General features: G+C 35.1%; 1 pseudogene; it reads left to right on the top strand.

Annotated features, from left to right (window-relative positions):
* LOC149197423 (uncharacterized) overlaps window positions 1-19,272 on the top strand; it is a 57,846-nt pseudogene extending 38,574 nt beyond the window's left edge.
* Window positions 19,273-23,617: the final 4,345 nt, after the last annotated feature.

The raw sequence follows: 23,617 nt of genomic DNA, 5'->3' as shown, positions 1-23,617 counted from the left end.
TTCACAACGCTCTTAAATTTAACACAAGTTCAGAAATTACAACTGATAAAAGTCTGATGAGCGTACGCAGACGCAGCTATTTATAGAGGTTTCTAAGATAGCCTACTCGTACAGCTAATTAACTGAAAAACAACAAACTGTCATGCGTATTTATGGTCCCTTGACACATCATACGGCTGCGTGGATGAGTTTAATGGTTCTGTCGTCATGGGTAATGAATCCCATGTTGGATCATGTCCCCTGCCACCTGTAGAACGTGGACAAGTCACCGTTTAAGATGACGTGACCTAGCAGCTCACAATCACCGTTAAACAGCCTTGAGTTGACCGTAACTTGACCATCTTTGACCATGGGTAAAGATGACGTGGATGGCTGGAAAAATGGGACAGGAACCTCGAGCACATTGATACCTAAGTGCCCATGTGGCTCATCTGGCAAACCGACACGTGGAACATTGCGTTTAACAAAAAGGCTGCAGGATCTTCAGATAGCTGCAGGATCATCAGATAGCTGCGGGATTCCTGCAAGTAAGTCAAAATCTAAACAAATAGTCATCCATTAGCAAAACTTGCTTGATCATGCTTAATGACACCTAATGTAATGATCTGGGTGGTTTTATAGTGAAAATGAGGCAAAAGTGAAGAAAAGATGAGGAAAAACTGAGGAAAATGGTAGACAAGTAGGTGTAGAGTAGAGGCTCTACAATGACTATCATAGACTTATTTTAGATATTTTGTCTCTATGTCATGTATATCTTTTATTATCAAGGTCATGTAATGACCTATTTTGTCTCCCCACCATGCCTGGGACGAATGATGTAATGTTCTTGTTTTATCATGTATAAACTTTTGGTGCATCCCCACTTGGTTGCGTGGATGAGTCAATCTTGGTATATCCCCACTTGGTTGGGAGATGCATATATGTATGAGTCTTTGGTGATAGGAAGGTCATTTATGATGTATAGGGTCATGCTCTTCTTATAGAACATCTTTTTGCAGACCTTGCTTACAGTCAGGGGGAGCATGAACAACACACTTCAGCATATCAAAGAATTCAGCATGTACTCAGGGGGAGCATAACACTTTTCCCTTGATGACAAAGGGGGAGAGTGACTTGGGGTTGCCATCAAGTCCAAAGGGGGAGATTTTTGGCATTATGACATAGGTTTGGCGCTATGACAAAGGTGTTGTCCTTGATGGCAACTCACTCAGATGACAGTTCTCAGTTCAGGCTCTCAGAATGAAGGAAAATGAGATATACGTAGGTTCCCCTTGACCAAGTCGCATATACATGTTGGTTCGCTGACCAAAAGGCATGTATGTGTATACATGCACTTTCATGCAAGGAAAGGCGTGTATGCGTATACACGCACTTTCATGCAAGGAAAAGCGCATACATGTTGGAGAACTTGGTTTTGGTCCGTGGTATTTGGTCCATGGTATTGAGATCCATGGTATTGGTCCAAGGTATCTTGTTTGACGTGTTGACCCCAGGTATTTGGTCCAAGGTATTGGTTCTAAGTGGTTTCGGACCATGGTATTGAGTAAGGCCACTCAAGTATTGAATATCTAATGAAGAGAAAGATATAGAATTCTGGTCATTGGGTTATGGTGCATAGTTGGATCCGAATCAAGGAGGAACCCGAGCGCTTGAATAAGAATAAGTTCTATTGATGGGTCAAGATCTTAAGGCTTGAAGAGAAGTATCTTTGTGTGGTTTTGATATTTTATTAGTGCATGTCGTAATCTATAAATCTGATGATCTAGGTATAACTGATGTCTGAATAGTTGTAAAGGTTAAATCATCTTTTACAGATTTTTAGGTAGGTTCAGGATAGCAAAGGCGCGTATACACACTGGTTCGACAATTCAAAACAACGTATATGCAGGTTTGCCTTCATATAAAAATGTATGAATGTAGGTTCGACACATTGAAGTAGCGTACGTCTCATAAAATATGTTTTAGCTACTTCTGTCTATTGTTTTAGTGTTCTGGGTTCTGGTTACTGTTACTGTAGTCTAGTTACAACATTTATAAAAGTGATTGTTTGATTCAGTTTTGGTTGGTGCAAAGGAGAATGGTTAATGCAGATATATTTGATGTTTGATTGATTTTATTGATTGATCCAGTCTGAAAATTTATGACACACGGTCCGTGGAAGAAAACAGAAGGTTGTAGCCTTCTGTGGGTCAGCACCTACGTACTAGTAAACACATCAATTAGTACAAGAGCTAAGGGGGTTGTATCTCCCTTCCAGGAAAAGCTGGAGAATGAGAGAAGGTTGTAGCCTTCTACAAGAAGAAGCCTGCATACTGGTATAAGGCTGCACCAGTACAAAACTTGTAAAAAGAAGTTTCTTATTAAAGAAAGATAGAGACGATTGCAGCAGGTGGTTTTCACCCACATTGGGTTTCCACCTTATGTCTTGTGTTCATGTGTGTGATTTCCTATTTTGTTTACTACATCTGATTAATGGTTATATGGTTCTGATACACAGATTAAAGATCAACTAACTAAATTATAAGTTTGCAAGGTATACGCTGGTTGCTCTAAACACAGTTGTGTATACACGCAAGTTTCATTAACAGAAGTTGCTTATATGAATCTATTTATGGAAATGAAATATTGTTAAATTGCTAATACAGATTCACCCCCCCTCTATTGTTTCTATACATATTAGTATAGATGTGTGAGAGTTTATTTTTAGTATGTGAATTTTTTTTTTGATCCTGTGTGTAGATTTGTTTGTTGTTTGCAGCTTCTTCAAGCATCGTCGGATCCTTTCGTCATCTTGCTATCTATAAAGTTTTGTTTGTGCTTATCTGAACGGAACCTGTAAAGGAGTTAAATTCATGCCTTGATGGTTTTGTCAAAAACGTGTTGACAAACTATACATGCTGCTACATGGATCTGGACTTGAGATATGGATATGAGATCTGGTGTGGGGGAGTTTCAAGTGGCCAGTGATATATGTAAAAAGTGTTAAAATTGGAGGCAAATCTCAATTTTTTGCTTCCACAGGGAAGATATCTCTGCGTCGGATGTTTCTATTGTAATATTGTTTCAATCTCAAATTTTGGAGGTTGCATTTTAAACATATTGAGGTTAGTCAACTCAATATGCGAGTGTAAATTTGTTGGAATTGACCACTCTAACAAATGCTTTGTGAAGAGGAAAAAACTCCAAGATAAATATTGAACTAGATGAACAACTTTTGACGTGTGCGAATGAACGAAGTGGTGACTTGTCTATGCTTGGATGACAGTTGATAGTTTGATGAGATGTCTTTGTCAAGTAGTTTTCTATTTCTTTCAATTATGGCTATAAAAAGGTGGTGGTTCTTAAACTAGAAGCCCCAGTGTCTGAAACATCAATTCTTGTGTGTTAGTGAGGTCAAGTTGTTTGATGAACTTTTGAACACATTTAATGTCTAGACCTCCATCCTAGCAACTAATGGATCGACAAAAGATAAATATCTGACAGATGGTGGTTGTTCCATATGATGGCTCATTGCTTGACGACTTGTATCATGGAAGCCCTGACGAACCGAGTTGTCAATATTGTAATATTGCAAAGTTCATCAATGATGGTTAGAGGTGGTTACATTTAAATGGAGGTCAAGTGATAGCTCGAATTTGTGGTGGTGAAAGAGCATTGTTTGCGAGATTCCAAAGTGGATGTGAGTGCTAATGAAGAGCAGTCATACAAAGATTATCCTTGTTGTTGTAATATGTGTTTTCAATGTTTTCCATGTAAGCATTTTGTAGGGTATTGGAGGTATTGCTTCCATGTGTTGTGAGTTGTCATTGTGAGTTATCAAGTGTTAGTCTAGAAGCTATTGATTCATATGTCATGAGTTGGAGTCATGATCTATAAGTTTCAAAGTCAGTGTGTTATGTTGTAATATCCCGAACAACGAAATAATCAACCAATCTGGCACACCTAGGTGTTCTAGTTAAAATTAATTGCAAACAAAACACTGAACACAAGGGGATTTAAAAATGCAGCATTTATATATATTAATAACTGAAGGAAATGGTACATGTCCAACAATAAATTTCAAGCCCCTGCAATCGCATGCACAAATGGTTATCAAAACAAAAGACAAATGCATTGAAGCACAATCGTGGACCCTGGATGGATCCACCAGATAAAATAACACCCATGGGGTTTTCATCACTAGGATCAAACTGGAACTGGCCACGCCAAGTTCTTAAGAAAAATACAACAAGATAAATAAACCTGAATGATCCAAATGATTAGCTTCTATCCCCTTTATAGGTTTGATGGACTCTCTAAAGACCCTATTTTATTATTTTCCCTTGAAAACCGAAGCCAAATACCAGGGGTTAATACCATGGGAAAATTCCACGGTAAATACCATGGACATGTTCGTTCATTTTGACCAGATTAAGAAAGGGAATATTATAAATCTTCCTGCCCAAAGATTTCTTACCCTCAAGCAATTAATTGATATCTTCAACGGAAGCATTGATACCAGGATCCCATACAACCTAGTGTGTTATTCCATACCTCCATGCTACATGATCCCAAATGGATCCTTCGGTACCTGGATCCCAAACAATCCTCTTACTAATCCTTCCATCGATAGATTCATCCGGATCCCAAACAATCCTCCGACCAATCATGGCCCCAATGGATTCTCCTAGATCCCAATACCACCTATGTCCTAGCACCTGTGGGTTATGGTACCATCTCAGCCCTCCACCACTGCCCAAGCCAAAGGGCCTAAGCTACAATATGCCCTTGGCTTTGAGTGTCCTCCTAGGAATCAACCCATCAATAGAGTACCAACTCATAATTTCTCGCCAATCCATGCCTTGCGAAGGTTGAATACTTGCAAATCTACTATGTTGATGTTGTTCGGTGCTCAACTCATGCTATTCCACTTGGTCAACCAACATAATTCATTTGGAGAACTCTGCCCTGCTCTTCCCAATGTATAAGGGGGGGTTGGTGGTGTTGAAAGACTTATCTATGCACTCTTGTAGAAGGCTCCTCTGGAACTCCCAAATGTACTCCTCTTGTTGCCTTGTGAGGGACTTGAGTCATTCCTCAACACTAAACATTTGGGTCATTGATTTGGTACATACCCCTATGAGCTCCTCAATTTTTCTATTCTCCTGTAAGATACTGTCTCGGACTGTCCAAATTCTTTGCGTCAACATCATAAGATATATCTTGAAATGCATGATCCTTTCCCAAAAGTCATCTACTGGAAATTCTTGTGCCCTAATGAATGTCTTTGTATATGTCTGCGTCAGATTCCCCCATGACGACAACTTAAACTTGAACCTTTGACCAACCCTTTGGTATGGTTCATTTTTCACATTATGTCTATCATGTTTCTCCTCATGATCATGCTCATCATGTTGGTTCACTAATTTCGACTCCTCACTCAAATTTCCCTGGCCTCCTCCATCTGTGAAGACGATATGTTGTTCATCCTCTCTAATTGTTGAACAAAGATTCACTAGTGGACTGCTACCTATACTTGATTGTTCATATTCTTTATGGACGTCCCCCTGGAGACCTATGGACTCATTTGTATAGGAATCTACCTCATCAATATAATTAGGTAGAATTCCTCATGCACTTCCAATTACTTGTCATCTTGCAAGTCTCCCTGAATAATATCACCTTGTTGCTCACCATCCTGAAGATCAATAGACCCAACTACTAAAGACTCCCCATGATCTAAAGGAATCTCCTCCTTTTCTGTCTTTGTTGCCTCTTTCCTATCACGTGGACATGAACGGTTAAGGGCCCAAGGTCCCTTGCAGATAAAGCATAGTCCTCTCCTCCTTAGTTCATTCTTGTTGTAGGTTTTGTTCTTGCTTTCTCCATCAATCCTTTTGAACTCCTTCCTAGTCAGCACCCTTCTGAGCAATTTTATGTTTTGTTTGACCAACTTCTCGACTAGATCATAGGAAACTTGTGATATCATTGGTTCGTTCCTTCAAATGGTCAACAATTTCGATCTCAGTATCTTGCATACATTGGCATCTTCTTTTAAGACCAAGGACACAATATTCTGCATGCATGTCTTGACATGGTCTGAGTGAGTAGATGTAATAATGGTGTATAAGTTTTCTAGCCACTGAAAGATCAACTCATCGCACTCCAAATTTGGCATGAATGTGACAAAGTTTAACTCTACCATCAGTTCTAGAATTTTGTGCTACTTTTGAAAGGTAGGAAGCATGATGTTGTTCAACCCTTGAAGGCTTTCTACAATTAGCTACAATTTCTCTCTCATGATATCATTGTTGTAAGGTGGTAGCGGCGATGTTAAAGCTATGATCCTGCTGAGACAAGAGGTAACTATGAGTCTAGCCTTTTCACAAGAATGCTCCAAGAACATCGGTTGTATCAAAGCAATCATTGATGGCTTCAAGGCCCAACCTGACCTTTTCCAATTTGATTGCTCTATCAGGGACATCATTATATCTAATGTGTCCAACCATAAGAGTATATATTCAGAGTTTGTATACTGCAATTTGGATCCAAGTTCAAAGAGACACTTGCTTTTTACATATTCCTTCTTGATGTCCTTTAACTATTGAAGGATAGCATGAACCTTTCGAGAGAAAGGCTTGTTGTTCTGTTCTTGCTTCTCATCTGTAAGTTGTTTCCATTTTTTATCCGAAGAAGTATTGTAGCCCAGAGGATCGACTGATGTATACCATGTTGATTTATGAGGTGCTTCCAAAAGTAAAATGATGACATTTTGCCTTGGCATTAATGGATTATTATACTTAGCCTTTCTTTTCTCTCCTTGACTCTCTTCAATAAAGTTGATTTACACCCCTTTTGAGAAATCAATCTATACTGGTTTTGAATCTTCAACCTCCATAAAGAAATTAAATCCTACAAATAATAATATAACTGAATACAACCGTCGTTGGTGAAGAAATCAAAACCTCAAACAAATTCCCAAAAAACACAATTAGTTTTAATGCTCAAAATATTTCTCCACTCTCCCTTTCTCTCTTTCCTTTTTTTTAATAACTACCCCTTATTAAGAAATTTTTCCTCATATCCCCTACAAATAAGTATCTAAGCTCTTGAATCCAAATAAAAATTTCCAAACATAAATTGTGGTTGATGCACCCCCATATAAACTTGTTTCCCAATGCATTTGACCAGTTTTCCACTCAAAGCAATTACATCACCCACATAAGACGAAAGGTTGCATGATGCTTTGCGGGGCCGTTCTGTCAGTCTTCAGCAAAATTGATCCCATGATAAAAGAAAATATCGGGATCGCGTTCCCTCCACAGTATACCTCCAATCAAAAGCGTGTCACTTTGGGGGTTATGGAGTAAAACCCATGAAAAATTGAACATCTTGTAGGCTTGTACTAGATCTGATTTGCCATTGACTCTGAAGACCAAGATTTGCTTTAATGGAGTCATGATCCTAGTGGTTGCAGCGCAAGCCTAGGCTTGCTGTAACAGTCCATCACTTCCCATTGGGGTCCCATCAATTCACTCTAGTGACCATCCCTCCTGGAATAGACCAGTCCAGCATTATCTTGATTCGCTGATATATCTGTCGATCTAAGAGACCATTTGGGTTCTGGTGGCTAGAAGAATCAGTTGCCATGCTACCATGGCCTCCTCCCTAAGCTTCATACTTGTAGTTACCAGTATTACATGCCTCCTACTCCTCCCTAATATTCATACTTGTAGTTACCAGTATTCCAGTATTGCATGCCTCCTACTTGCAATCAAACATGGATATGCCTACTCTATTTCAAAAGAAAACAAGGATTTTGAAATACATACCAGCAATGACACTGATGGCGATCTCGCACTGTCTGTAGTAGTTGCAGGGGGGAATTCCATAACATACACGAATTTAATTGTCAATGCATAGTTGCTGCACCATATCACTCCATATGCAGTCGTTCTAGAATGTGGGGAAATTAAGTCAAATCTCCCTTGGCCATGCAACGAGCTGAATAGACGTTTTTCACCCACAACAATGATGCGCTCAATCTCCTCTGCACCCACTGGGCGGATCTGGAACTGTGTTGCGTCCTATTTTCGTTGTCTAGATAGGCTAGCACTACTGTGTTGCGTCCTTATTAGAATCCTAGTCCAAATGGCTCTAGCTAGAATTCTAAATCCGTTCTTTTAGAAGAGATTTACCGTTCGAATCCTACCAGCTCTGATTACTAAATTCAATCTAACTGGCTCTGACAATTATGTATTTTTGCTTTCATCTGGATGAAAATTTCATTCCTGATAGAGATTGTAGCATAGTGAGATATTGCATTCCTGATAGAGATTTTACCCTAGTGAGATATTAAACACTGTAAATACATTTGACCTCCCTCTAAAATTATACAATTTGCCTAGTATAATTGCCTAATTTGGCCTCTTGTAGCTCCAATGAAATCAATCTACAGTTCTGTCAATAAACATTCTCAGTTCTGTTCCCTCTAAAATTATACAATTTGGTCTCTTGTAGCTCCAATGAAATCAATCTACAATTCTGTCAATAAACATTCTCAGTTCTATTCCCTCTAGAATTATACAATTTGGCCTCTTGTAGCTCCAACGAAATCAGTCTACAATTTTGTCAATAAACATTCTCAGTTGTATCTCCAATGAAATCAATCTACAGTTCTGTGAATAAACATTCTTAGTTGTCTTCCCTCTAAACTTATACAATTTGGCCGCTTGTAGCTCCATTGAAATCAATCTACAGTTCTGTCAATAAACATTCTCAGTTCTGTCTTCTCAGTTCCCTAAATTTGACCAAAGAGGCCTCTTATAGTTCCAATGAAATCAATCTAAAGTCCTGTCAATAAACATTCTCAGTTCCCTAAATTTGACTTCAATTTTTGGTGATAATGATGCATCTTGGCCTCTAAAAAACCTATCTAAAGTGATAATGCTGCATCTTGGCCTCTAAAAATCTGATCTACAATTCTGTCAATAAACGTTCTCAGTTCCCCAAATTTGACCTCAATCTTTGGTGATAATGTTGCATCTTGGCCTCTAAAAATTAAATAGACTCGTCCTCCCAAAAATTAGACAGACTCGCCCTCCCAATATGTGAGAAATTCAGCCTCTGTGAATAAATATTCTTAGTTCCCTAAATTTGACCGCAATCCTATCTACAATTCTGTCAATAAACATTCTCAATTCCCTAAATTTGACCTCAATCTTTGGTGGTAATGTTGCATCTTGGCCTTTAGAAATTAGACAGACTCATCCTCCCAATATGTGAGAAATTCAGCCTCAGCCTCCTCGGAGGAATTGCTCTTGACCCAATTAGAGAAGATTCTCGACCTTCTAAGGGAATGAACACATCCTATTAAAATTCGACCCCCAATCTAGAAATAAATTCCACCAAAGTTCCCTGCATCAAAACCCCCAAATAACCTTGCAAATAATTTAGAATTTGCCAATAAAATCCTCACGCTGGCAACGTGCACAACTCTGATACCATTGTAATATGCCGAACAACAAAATAATCAAAATGTGGCACATCTAAGTGTTCTAGTTAAAAATAATTGCAAACAAAACACTAAATGCAATGGGATTTGGAAATGCAACTTTTATTTATATTAATAACTGAAGGAAATGGTACATGTCCATACAAGAAATTTCAAACCCCTATAATGGCATGCATGACTGCTTATTAAAAGAGAAGACAAATGCACTGAAGCATGATCGTGGACCCTAGATGGATCCACCAGACAAAATAACAGTCGGGGAGTTTTCGTCCATGGGATCAAACTGGAGCCAGAGAAAATAACATCCACAGGGTTTTGGTCGCTCGGATCAAACTAGTGCGGGAGAGGCCAAGTTCTCAAGAAAAATAGAACAAGATAAATAAACCCCCATGATCCAAATGGTTAGCTTCTATCCCCTTTTATAGGCTTGATGGACTCTCTAAAGAGTCTATTTTATTATTTTCCCCAAGGAAAATACCATGGGCTCATACCATAAGAAAATACCATAGTAAATACCATGGACATGTTCTTGTCCATTTTGACTAGATAAAGAAAGGGAATATTGCATATGTCTTATATATTTGTAATTGTTGTGATGAATAAATGTATCAAATAATTTGTGTGTGTCATAATGTGTTGTCTCTATTTTTCTAACAAATACAACTAGTGCAATTATATAAATTAAATAGTTGGCAGGCATCAATATCCATCAATCTATAATAAGCATCTAAACACTTATTTTATGATACATCTCATTGCTAAAGTAAATAAATAAAAAAATTATAAAACTAACTAACTCATAAATTTATTTTATAATTTTATAATTATTATTAACTATAAAAGAGATTTATATGTAAATTAAACATATATATATAATATGGAACAAGATTAATAATTTAGAAATAAGATTTATTACAATACCATGATTCAATACTATAACATGTCAATACCACATCCTAAAAACAATAAATCATATTCAGAAATTTATATATTTATTAAAAATTATGAAAATATTATATAAAAATTAAATTTATACTATCTATTTAATAATTAAACTAAAATTCTAAAACTTATTTTCCTAAATAAACGCAGGTATAACTACAATAATACATCATACCTCATGTATATATAATATCATCCACGACTGCCCATATTCATAGAAATAAGGTTTTAAATCAAATTTAAATTTGATTCAAAGTCATTCACACAAGTTAAGGAGACATGGTGCAGTCTTCCTTGAATTAGATTCAAAGTCATACACACAAGTCAACTTTGAATTAGATTCAAATTCAAATCTAATATTTGTTAACCACTTGTTTCTAAGTAGTTTAATTAGATTGTTTTTATTTAAAATTATGAAAATTCCGGTTAAATTTTCATAAAAATCTAAATTATTGTTAAATTACAAAGTGTTGAATCTATTTTCAGTGTCAAAAACATAATTCAAACATTATTAATGTAAAACTTTAAAAAAAAAAATTATCAAAATTCTAACCTTTTTAACCATCCAAACAATTCTTCGAAAAAAACGTTTCCCTTTTTATTGGTCCATTTATAATAGTTAATAAAATCTACTTTGCCTAATAGGGCTCGCTTATATCCCAACTTTATATAAGTATTTTGCTTAATATAAAACTAAAGGAAGGGAAAAAAGAAAATACGCACGGCTAAGTTTTGCCACCTGAATATCATCAAATTCCACATGGATTTCGCTTGTAATCATAGAAATGCCATTGAATCCGACATACATCATTAAATGGAGGCCATAGATCGTGGGTGAGATGCAACGACATGGCTCATGGAATCTCGCCATAGGTCATCTTCTGCAACATTCACACCAACCCCTCCAAGCTTGTCCAGAACTTTTGTAAATATGGCGAGATACTACGAAATAATATCATTCTTCTCCATCTTAATGTCTCGAAGTTTGTCATTGAGGGTCATTTTTATATGGTCAATGCTATTCTCGAATAGCTCTATCAGTGCCTTCAACATTGTGAAATGAGTTTTTTTTCCATGGAGATTTGAGACAATGTGGTCTCTCACTTCCTCCAAGATTATTCTCCTCGCCTTGGTTACATCTTTCTTCCATTGGGGTAGGTTTTGGGCATCAACTGATCCTAATTTTGGAATGTCTATCTTGACATATTCTAGCAATTTGTTGTCATCAAGCACTACCTCCATGTTATCCTTCTGTGCAATGAAATTGAAGATGCCTTCCAAGGCATACTCTAATCTCAGTTAGTTGAAGGTAACTATCCTAACTCTGAAGAGATCCTGCTACATTGAAGCTACAAATTCAAACTTCCTAAGGAAAAAACTTGAAATTCTTGTTCTAATGTGAATCGTGCTCTGATACCATGTAAAAATTTCTATGGTGATAGAGTTGAAACTGCTCAAGAAACTTGATCTAAATGAAGAGTAACAATTCTACTCTATTACTTGGGGGAAATTAATTCACAATTTAGAACAACATTCGCAAACATGCATTAATCACATACACAAGTTAACAAATTTATCTAGGGGAAACCAACTCGTAAAAACCCCTTAAGTCTGATTGCATTAATTTGATGAATAGAGAATGTATTAAAATTGCTAGCTTGCTTTGAGCTCAACTTGCAAGTGAATAACCCAACTCTTTTCTCAATGAGAAGCTCTAACCCAAACTTGGTCAATTTTTGCCTCTACTTGAGCCCCTATTTCCTTAAGCAAAGACTGAGGAATTAGGCCCATATTTTTTAGGAATTTCCCTCCAATTGATTGCACAATTCCCAAGTTTGATCCACTAATGCATGAAACACTTGTACACTCAAGATTTATCTACAACTGATGTTACACTACCCTAGAATCTCCACCACAGTTGGGGAACTCTAATTCTCTACATGCACTAGCTATTTTTGGTTGATTGATCAGTTAACTGGATGATCACTAACATGGCTCATGGAATCCAGACATGGGGAACCCAGACGTTGGGAATCCAAAAGTTTAATTTTAGTGAGATTTTTTGGTAGGTGTTTTTCGTTTAATTTTAGTGAGACTTTTTGGTGGTTTTTTATTTTATTTTTTTTAATCTTGAAATTATAAGTTTGATGAGTAATTTTTGTATAATAGAAGTGCTTCAAAGTGTTTTTTAGAATATAATCAAAAACCAATTTAAATAATACAAATCAAAATTGCACTTTAAATTTGAGACATCAAAAAAATCTAAAAAACTACATTAAAAACAATTCCTTTTATAATAAATATTAAAAATGGATAAACAATTTAACTGACGCAAATTAAGATTTCACTTAAAATTTGAAGCATCAAAAAAATCCAAAAAAAAACTATATTAAAAACAACCAGAAGATGAATGGCGCGAAGATTAAGTGCTAACCATTTATTAAGCCGAGTTTCTTAAAAGGGTTTGATTTATGCACGTGGATGGTTTCCAAAGATGGGAATTAGTTTTTCACATGCCCTAAAGGTGGCAAGTGGTCTTTCAAAATTTCACACGATTACCTTTAGCGGTTGACACGTAGAAAAACGATGGAGAGAGAAAACGACTTTTATTGCATGCTCTCAACTTGATATGAGTCGTGAAAATATCTACGCGAAATTGTGTGATAACTTTTGGATCAAGCGGGATTGATCAACAGTGGAGATCAACCAAGCTTGTTGGCAATAGGGTGACGTGACAGCCATTGGATTGGGCGGAGCAGATCAATGGTAGAGATTGTCCGGTTAGTTGATGATCGAGTGACATGATAACCATTAGATCTAGGAACGAGATCGAAGACAAATATTTAACACGCTAAAGAGAGAATTGATGTGTGTGCAGAGGTTCGTGGAATGGCGGAAAGGTAAGGTTTAAGTGTGACATATGAGATATTTCTATTATACAGGAATTATAATATAAATAAGCAGACTAATGTATTATGGGTTAATTTTGGGTTTTAACCAAAGTGTAAAGACTAGGGTATGGTTGATAACTGCCAGAGATGGAAAGTAACCCAAAGTTGTAACTTGTGGGAGAGTTAAATGAATGTTTCTGGATAGAGTTAATTAAGGAGTTTTTAACTTTGATTTGTGAAGATTTTACTAAGTATGGAATATTAGAAATTCCTGGGACACATACACAATGTATATGACATGCAATTTTATTTGCATAATGTGGTTATATGCGACTGCATTATTATGGTATGAGCATCTTAGGCTGGTGTCACTTTCAAATTTTACTTAGCCAACCTCATAGATCCAGGCTATTTACCGAGGTGTTCTTATTATAGGGATTGGAATTCGAGTCTAAGTTACAGGTCATCATACAAGAAAAGTAAAACATAGAAGTTAGCGTGTATAGATGTAGCTTGTTGAATCGAAGCAAAATTCATTCATTCTTTCTCTGATAGAGAAATTGAGTGTATGTGCAAGCCTCTTTTTTTTTTAATGCAATTCATGCAATATACTCCCTTGATCATATTTTACTTGTGTTTTATATCTGAATTCATTAAAATTGTTTCACATCTCATCATTCTCTTATATGATTGCATATTTTAGAGCCTAACACAAAGGTCTCATGTAGCTCGATTACTATTTTTCAAAAGTGATGGTTGTTGAGTAAAAGGGGCAACAGTTGCCTCCATGCAAATGGGGAAGGGATTTCACTTTGGAATTTTTAAGTAAGGTTACAATTCAGAAGATTAACTTGTATACGATTTGTCGAGAACGCTAGAGAGCAAGTCAATTTTATTTTGGGAAAAGATAAACAAAAATAAACAGTAAACAACTGGGCCATTAAGTGTATGAACACAAATTCTGATTATGAAAGAATCCAACCACAACATTCAGTTGAACAGATATAGAGTAAAAATCCACACAATAGTTAGTTAAAGAGATACAAAGGGAAATCCCATAAAAAGAAAGAATAAATATGAATTTTGCTCCTAATACCAACTAACTATTAAACTCCGGAAACTATTCTTAGAATAGTTACATCGGTTAAACCTTTGCATAGTATAGTGTTCTAAAATGGTAGAAGGATTATCTAATGGTATATAGTAAGCAATGGGAAATACAAGTGTGTTGAACACTGGGTAGTGGCCAATACAAATCCGAGTCAAATGCCAATCATCATGTAGAAGGATTATCTAATGGTATATAGTAAGCAATGGGAAATACAAGTGTGTTGAACACTGGGTAGTGGCCAATACAAATCCGAGTCAAATGCCAATCATCATGCTTTTTATGGCACATTCTGATGTGTTAACATTTGCTGCCAGAGAATTGATCAATGAAGCCCACCCTAGCTTGTACAAGGCTATTAAAGTTGGGGAGTATGTAACTAGCTATAAAAGCCAAGATTTTCATGGAAAGGGCCTGTTGATGCTCTTCTTATAGACCAGGCAAAGCAACCCAATGTCTAATCATTCAATTACATTTCCATAAGATGTGTATACTATGTTGTAAGTTTTGAATGGAAAGTATAATTATAAAATAGTTTGGTTTGTGAATTTTCAGTTTTTAAATTCTACAGAAAAAAGGAAAGAAATTTACTAATTGTATATTCAAGTTTATTTCCATATATATATATATATATATATATATAGATACATACATTGAAAATTTATATAATAAATTTTTATTATGAACAATATATCAATAAAATGTACTCTTTTAATGTGTATGGTGAAATATTTTTTTATAACCTAAATTGAAATATTCTATATATACACAATTTAATTTATAGAGAAAATGTTTTTTCACTCAAATCTGGTAAGACAATTTCAAACATACATTTCCAATAGTAACTAAAATAATAAGATTTTATTGTAATTATTTACAAGTAGATGAGGAATATCCGACCATAGAAAAAAATAGCAAATGAGATTTAAGTGGAAGCAAGATGGACAACAACATAATTTTATGATAACCCGGATTTATGATGGACAACAAATCACTATCTATTAACCTAAGAAGCAAAAGGTGGTGAGGGAACTGGACAGAAGAGATGATTTTTTGGAAGGTTGTGTTGAGTAGTTCTTACATAGTTAATAAATTGGTGAACAACCGTGGAAGAACAACAATAGAACCAAGTGCAAAAGTTTTTAGGGAAATGAGAGGATTCTCAAGTGTTCAATATGGTCATTGAGGCATAATATTTTAATGGTGGAAGGAAAGATTACCAATAATAAGAGGATAATTTGAAAAAAACACAGATAAAAAGTTTCTTTATATATAGTATTTGTTTCTCAAATTTAGGAGAAAAGAGACATTATTTTACGGTTATCTTTTCTTTGGATAGAATTTCCTCTCTTGATATTTGATTCTTCAATCCATAAAAGCAGTTGGATCTCTATTTCAGGTGACTCAGATTTAGGCTTTTGTAAAACTTTTCATACTTTTTGTTTTTTTTTGTTTTTTTTACTTTTCAATGATTTTGTTTGTTGAAGGACCTCTAATTAACACCAATATAGTGTAAAAATAGTATAACTATTAATATGATAAAGGATTATTAATTAAACAAGGGCATATGAGGTAATTAATTCTGTATTGTCTAACTATTAATTTTTTTAGAGATTTTGGTAGCAATTTTTTTTTTGGGTCAGATCTTCAATTTTGTGGTGAGTTTTTGATTGCATATATGAATTCAGTAAGTTGAAAGGGAACTCAATTTTAAGGAGTTCACAACTCAAACTTGTGATTTAATCTTGATTTTGGGCAATTTTGATCCAAAAATGCACCAAAAAAAGCTCTCCAAAGAGTCTAATAGGTAAACTAACCAATCAGTAGTTTTTTACAATTTATTCTTGAAGTGTTTTTGGAAATAATGTTTAAAGTGGATGTCTAACGATCCCATGTTAAGGAGATTTTGGTTGGAATCCAACAAATGATTTTTTGTTAAATTAGTTATTTTGTAATTTAAAATCTATTTTTAAATATTTCAATGGGTTCTGTACTTTGAAAAATTTAGATATTAGAATTGTGTAGAGTTTATAGATTAAGCTTATAATTCTAACAAATCTTGGTGAATTTTACGCAAATTTGATCAGAAAATATGAAAAACAAAAGCCTCCAAAAACATGTAACAATTAAACTATAACATTTAAAATTATATTATTTTCTTATTTTAAATATAAACTTGTGAATTTAAAAAATAAAATAAATTTAATTATTTTAAATAGCAATTTTAAATTGGTTTCATCACCCTACTTACCAAAATAATAATAATAATAAAATTATTTTTAATTAATATTTTAGAAAAACAAATTCAAAAAAAAGTTTTGCCACCTGAATATCATCAAATTCCACATGGATTTCGCTTGTAATCATAGAAATGCCATTGAATCCGACATACATCATTAAATGGAGGCCATAGATCGTGGGTGAGATGCAACGACATGGCTCATGGAATCCAGACATGGGGAATTGTTTAAAAATTGGATAAACAACTTAACTGACGCAAATTAAGATTTCAGTTAAAATTTGAAGCATCAAAAAAATCCCAAAAAAAAAACTATATTAAAAACAACTCCTTTTATAACCAATATTAAAAATTGCAGCAATAAAACCAGAGTTAATTCGCTGGTCATGCAAAAGTTAAATTTAAACAAATACTTGATGAGTCATGCAATCGCTGGTCGTTAAATTTAAGTCATGCAATACTTAAATTCATATTCAGATAACCCTTGGGAGATCAGTTTGTTGACGGAACAGCTGGCTGTATCATGCAACAGCTTCGGTCTGTGTTCTCTGGTAAGCGATGCAAAACGTAGAATAGGCAGAATCCCATCAGAATATGACAACATCGTCTTCCCTCAAATTCTTGCTTGCCACGTAATCCGTCCAACCCTCGATCAACACAAAAGATCCGCTGCTTCTCCATCGCCTGAACATCAGTCCAATTCTTGGCCCTTCACTATCAAAATCCTGCATCCGTTGCCTTCAGTGATATCTCGCTTTTGTAATGAAGTGAAGAATTCCAGACATGTATGGGCTGAATGAGTTGGAATAATTAAGCGGCTGAACCTTTTATTTGCGTCACTGGCAGTCAAAGCTTTTGAAACACCTATCGTCCATGACATCAACGTTTGGCATGCTATCGTACTACTAGAATCCATTTTCTACGTGTTTTATTTACTAGTCAATGTTAGGCATTACATATGAAGTATGAGATTTTTTTATATATCTCAAAAATGAATCCTCTAATTGCCCAAATATGCAAATGAATTCTCTTCCATGTCTTAGAACTATTACTTGGATATGTCTCTTTGATTGATATGGCAACCTTGAATGGACTGTTTTATGGACATGGGTGTTCTTCTGTTTTAAATTGAATTCATTTATAGTTTTCTTTCATATTTATGCCCATGTCATGTTCCTGCGATGGTAAATTCTTTTTTTTCATTCTTATTTTCTTTCATTTATTAAAAATTGTTATTTGTTCTGGTTTGATATGCATTTCCAATTCTTACAAAAAATTTACTGTTTGGAGAAAGGGAGTGGTATATTTTCACTCTCAGGGAGAGGAAGTATCCAAATGGTTCTCGCCCCTACAGGGTTGCTGGCTTAGGATACTGGAAAGCCACAGTTGCAGATAAAGCCATCACTGCTAAGGGCAGCAACAGGCATGTTCGCATCAAGAATGCTTTGGTTTTATAACCTAAAGGAAACAAGACTAATTGGATTATGCATGAATGTTGCCTTGCTAATTCTATTCCTGTATATTCATGTGTGTCAATAGACATTTTAGGTGTTGCTTGGTTTAAAACACCTATCAGGTTGGATGCCATTATGGCCTCGTAATTACAGCGCCCACATCAGGTAGACTCTAGAGGATGAATGTAGCTTTGGAAAAATCAATTTGGGAAATAGGGGGTTGTTTTCTATATTATAGAAATCAAGGGTTTTCTAATTTAATCCAAAGGCTTTCAATAAGGAAAGCTATAAATATCAAATATTATTTTTGTTTTCCTCAGTCTAGTTTAAAAATGAGGGCTTGTGATGGGTTTCAGTGATGTAAATTTAGCTCAAAGTCATTTATTTTCTCTTTTGGTTTATCCATATTTCTGATGAGGAAATTACTTCTTGTTGTATTTGGATGATTAGGTACTTTGTCGAATATACAACAAGACGAGAAGTACGGAGAAGTTAGCTAAGGAGAAAGAGTGGTCCTTGGAAGAAGCAATGAAAAATTCCATGAAGAAATTGATGAAAAGGTGCTAGGAATACTACCCATGAGGAATACTATAATGAACTCGAACATTGAGCATTCATAAAGAACTTCACAAGATTCAAATAAATCTGCCCCATCTCCAAATTGCGGAATGATCTCTACCCATGATTCAAGAACTTTTTCCATTACATCCATGAGCTACAACTCAAACCCCATTTTTGAGCAGAATTTGAAAATTTCAAATGCTAGTATTGCTCTAATGGACCTTCCAGGACTTGTCCCATTTTTCAACTGTCTGACTAATCACAGGACAAATTATGATTCAACATATTTAATTCCTCCTATTCTGCTCACTGATTCAAGTTGTTCCATGTAATCGTTGCATGATCTTAAATCTGATTAAGAAGAAGTGCAAAGAAGCTATAGGTTGGAAGAATTGATGTTGCAGCAACAACAACAGGAGGAGAATTCTAGTTTGAACCAATCAATGTTCAAATTTGCCTTCGAGAGTCTACAAAACCCATTCCCACAGTTAGACCAAATACAACCTCCCTCCAACAATGATCCTTTCCAAGATTACTTAGCCATCCTCACATCTCCAGGATACTTACCGAGGTGCTCTTATTAGAGGGATTGGAATTCGATTCTAAGTTACAGGTCGTCATACAAGAAAAGTAATAATTAGAAGTTAGTGTGTATAGATGTAGTAGAATTTTTTTGAATCGAAGCAAAATTCATTCATTCTTTCTCTGACAGAGAAATTTAGTGTATGTGCAAGCCTCTTTTTTTTAATGCAATTCATGCAATATACTCCCCTGAGCATATTTTAATTTTGTTTTATATCTGAATTCAATTTTAGACCCTAACACAATGGTCCCATGTAGCCTGATTACTATTTTTCCAAAGTGATGGTTACTGAGTAAAGGGGGCAACAGGTGGCTCCATGCAAATGGGGCAGGTAGTCCCATGAATATCCTCTCTGAATGATATTATAGTCATATCGACATGCAACAAAATTCTCAATAAGGGATTTCACTTTGGAATTTTTAAGTAAGGTTATAATTTAGAAGATTAACTTGTATACAATTTGGCAGGAACATTAGAGAGCGAGTCAATTTTATTTGCAGAATAGAAAAACAGTAAACAATTGGGCTATTAAGTGCTTGAAGACAAATTCTAATTCTGGAAGAAGCCAACCACAACAGTCATCTAAATCGAGACAAAGTAAAAACCCATACAACAGTTAGTTAAACAGATACAAAGGGAAATCCCATAAAAAGAAAGAATAAATATGAATTTTTCTCCTAATACCAACTAACTACTGAACTCTGGAAACTATTCTTAGAATAGTTACATTGGTTAAAACTTTGCATAGTATAATATTTCTGAAATGGAAGAAGGATTATCTAATGGTAGATAGTAAAATCGATACAAAGTAAAAACCCATACAACAATTAGTTAAACAGATACAAAGGGAAATCCCATAAAAAGAAAGAATAAATATGAATTTTTCTCCTAATACCAACTAACTACTGAACTCTTGAAACTATTCTTAGAATAATTACATTGGTTAAAACTTTGCATAGTATAATATTTCTGAAATGGAAGAAGGATTATCTAATGGTAGATAGTAAAATCGATACAAAATAAAACCCATACAACAATTAGTTAAACAGATACAAAGGGAAATCCCATAAAAAGAAAGAATAAATATGAATTTTTCTCCTAATACCAACTAACTACTAAACTCTACTGAACTTTGGAAACTATTCTTAGAATAGTTACATTGGTTAAAACTTTGCATAGTACAGTATTTCTAAAATGGGAGAAGGATTATCTAATGGTAGATAGTAAGCAGTGGGAAATACAAGAGTGTTGAACACTACGTAGTGGCCAATACAAATCTGAGTCAAATGTCAATCTTCATGTTTTTTATGCCACATTCTGATGTGTTAATTTTTGCCACCCTATAATTGATCGATGAAGCCCATCCTAGCCTGTACAAGACTATTAAAGTTGGGGAATATGTGACTGGCTATACAAGCCAAGATTTTCATTGAAAAGGCCCTCTTGATGCTCTTCTTATGGATGAGGCAAAGCAACCCAATGTCTAATCCTTCAATTACATTTCCATAAGATGTGCATAAGATGTGTACACTATGTTGTAAGTTTTGAATGGAAAGTATAATTATAAAATAGAAATAGTTTGGTTGGGCATTATCGCTTTGTAAATTCGACCAAAAAAAAAAAATTACTAGTTGTATATACAAAATGTAATTTCTCTTCATTAATGAAATTATGATTGTTCCTATGGGGAAAAAAATATATATATATATTTATTATGAACAATATATCAATAAAATGTACTCTTTTAATGTGTATGGTGAAATATTTTTTTTATTTGAAATATTCTATATACACAAAATTTAACTTATAGAGAAAATGTTCTTTTCACTCAATTCTAGTCATACAATTTCAAGCATACATCTCCAATAGTAACTAAAATAATAATATTTTATTGAGACTATTTACATGTAGATGAGGAATATCCAACCATAGAAAAAAAATAACAAATAACATTTAAGCGGAAGCAAGATGGACAACAACATAATTTTATGCTAACCCAGATTTATGGTGGACAACAAATCACCATCTATTAACCTAAGAAGCAAATGTGTGGTGAGGGAATTGGACAGAAGAGATGATTTTTTGGAGGGTTGTGTTGAGTAGTTAATTGGTGAACAACTGTGGAAGAACAACAACATAACTGAGCGCAAAAGTTTTTAGGGAAATGAGTGGATTCACAAGTGTTCAATATGGTCATTAAGGCACAATACTTCAATGGTGGAAGGCATGAGTACCAATAGTAAGAGGATAGTTTGAGGAAAAAAAAAGATAAAACATTTCTCTATATATAGTATTTGTTTCTCGCATTTAGGAGAATAAAGACAATATTTTACTATTATCCTTACTTTGGATAGAATTTCCTCTCTTGATATTTGATTCTTCAATCCATAAAAGCACTTGGATCTCTATTTCAGGGGCCTCAAATTTAGGCTTTTGTAAAACTTTTCATACTTTTTGTTTTTTTTTTTAACTTTTCAATGATTTTGTTTGTTGAACGAGCTCTAATGAACACCAATATAGTGTAAAATAGTAGAACTATTAAGATGGTAAAGGATTATTAATTAAACAAGGACATATGAAGTAGTTAATTCAGTATTGTTTAACAATTAATTTTTTTAGAGCTTTTCGTAGCAATTTTTTTTTTATCAAATCTTCAATATTGCGGTGAGTTTTTAATTGCATATATGAATTCATTAAGTTGAAAGGGAACTCAATTTTTAAGAGTTCACAACTCAAACTTGTGATTTCAGCTTGATTTTGGGCAATTTTGACCTGAAAATGTGCCAAAATAACTCTCCAAAAAGTCTAATAGGTAAACTATGGCCAAAAGAAACTAACCAATCAATAGTTTTTTTCAATTTATTCTTGAAATGTTTTTGGAAATAATGTTTAAAATGGATATCTAATGACCCTATGTTAAGGAGATTTTGGTTGGAATCCAACAAATGATTTTTGGTTAAATTAGTTATTTTATTATTTAAAATCTAGTTTTAAATACTTCAATGGGTTCTGTACTTTGAAAAATTCAGATATTAGAATCGTGTAGAGTTTATAGATTAAGCTTATAGTTCTAACAAATTCCTGGTGAATTCTACGCTAATTTGTCCAGAAAATATGAAAAACAAAATCCTCCGAAACATGTAACAATTAATTCGGAAGGCTATTTAAAATATAACATTGATGGGGCTTCAAAAGGGAACCCAGGAACAACAGGGTATGGAGGTGTCCTCAGAAATGCAAAGGGAAGTATTATTTTCATCTTCCATTGCCACCTAGGTACAACCACCAACAACATGGTTGAGCTAATGGCTATGGAACAATGCCTGGATTTACTGAAGTAGGACAACTATCTCAATGTCATGATAGAGGCAAATTCGGAGTTAATTATCAGCTCAGTGCAAAAAATACATAATGGAACTGCGCCAGACAAAATCTCTAAGCATTGGAAATTAATTCAGGTCTTCCAAAGAATTCAAAGCCATCTTCAGGGCCTGCACACTGTCAGTTTCCACCATGTTTGTAGAAAGGAAAATAAGCTAGTGGATCTTCTGGCCAACCAGGGAGTTAGCTACATAGAGAATAATGTGTCGATGAAGTGGCAGGAGTTGCGACCAAGCAGACTGAGAGCTCTATGCTGCGAGCAGGCGGAAGAAGATAGGGAAGTTTTTAGACACAAAACCATGGAGACTAGCTCGATTTGATTCTCCCCTGCATGTGTCTTCAATTTCTGAGTTGTTGGTCTTTGAAGAGAAAAGAACCATGTCTGGTTGCCCAAACTCAAGGAGTAAGCGTGATGAAGATCTTCGTTCATCATGGGCAATGCTTTGATTCCCTCAAGTCTTTGCTTGGTGGAAGGACTCTTACCCTCACAACATCCCAAATCAAGGCGAGGAAGTTTAACATTTGTAAGAGGATCCTGATTATTCGGCAACTAGTGTTTTCAGATTTCGGGGTCTAGATTTGCAAAACCACCTCCTAGGTGGTTTTCGACTGTTGGTGTCGCTCTCAACTGGTAATGGTTTTGGCGTTTTCACAGCGATCCCATTCATCCTGTGACACGTGGTAGGGTGGGGGTTTCAAAAACCACCCTCCATTGCTGACTAAAGTTGCACCTTCTTGTCCGATGCGAAATCATTCTCATCCATTGGATTCGGTTGTAGTGAATCAACGGTTGACCTGGATAGAGCAACTTGGTGGGGCAGGATCATTAATCATCGGTCTCTTTGGCTATGCGTCCTTCTCCTCTGCCATCGATCTTCTTGATTTGATGGGACGGATCTAATGGTTTGGGTTCACCGGAGGGGGGCTACACGAAAGTTCGCGGGCTTTCCAAGGGATAGAGTTTA

The sequence above is a fragment of the Pinus tabuliformis genome, chromosome 2_2 (genome assembly GCF_031772625.1).
Source record: "Pinus tabuliformis cultivar Carrire ecotype Pingquan chromosome 2_2, CPIR1, whole genome shotgun sequence".
Lineage (NCBI taxonomy): Eukaryota > Viridiplantae > Streptophyta > Pinopsida > Pinales > Pinaceae > Pinus > Pinus tabuliformis.
The sequence above is the reverse complement of the archived record's forward strand: the minus strand, read 5'-3'. Positions and strand labels throughout refer to the sequence as shown.